The following is a 955-nucleotide window of genomic DNA, read 5'->3' on the forward strand; positions in this document are numbered from 1 at the left end:
ATGGGCTGTGTTTCGTGTAGGCTTACCCTGGCTTGACACTTTGATAACCATGTAAATCTCTCTCCAACAAGGTGACTTTTATCAATATATTTGTCTCTATTTACTTTCAGATTCGAAAATGCTAATTTGCGTTAAAGTAGACATCATGCAAAACTACAAATCCCTGTAAGCTCCTGCACCCTAATCTCTAGCTGACACCTTTGCTAACAGGTATTGTGTCAATTTAAAAACTTGCACAAGACAGTTCACAGAATTGTCCATTTAAAGAAATGTAGACAATTTATTCATTGCTACATTTATCTAACATTAGTTAATCCAGAGATTCTTACCTTTGCCTCGATTCGGCAGGCTTGTCCAGATCATTGAGCTACAGTGTGGTCCTCTGTAGCTCGATTGGTAGAGCATGGCGCTTGTAACGCCAGGGTAGTGGGTTCGATCCCCGGGACCACCCATACGTAAAAATGTATGCACACATGACTGTAAGTCGCTTTGGATAAAAGCATCTGCTAAATGGCATATTATTATTATCATGGCATTTGTGGTTCTTTATGATAGACACATTAGCAGCTAATTAGCATTTTCATTTTTGGGGGGTAAATACAGGCGAATATATTGATAAAAGTCTCCTTGTCCTAGAGAGATTTACGTGGTGATCAAAGCGTCACGCCAGGGTAAGCCTACACAAAACACAGCCCTTATTTTACATCTTTCTAATATCCCCTATGGGAAAAATGAATGGTAGAAAAACGACTGGAACCATTTCACTGTTTGACTGCTAGGTTTTATGGGTATTATGACTCATACTGTGGTACTCTATGAGTGTCGAATTTGGTTAACAAAAAATTGCATGGCTTATTTGCTGTGTGTGGCTTATTTGATTGAATAGATGTTTCCAAAACATAAGGTTGTTAAGAGTGTACCGATATACTGTAAGTAGGACACGTGACATCCCGGC

Source organism: Coregonus lavaretus, assembly GCF_964263955.1.
Source record: "Coregonus lavaretus genome assembly, chromosome: 30".
Lineage (NCBI taxonomy): Eukaryota > Metazoa > Chordata > Actinopteri > Salmoniformes > Salmonidae > Coregonus > Coregonus lavaretus.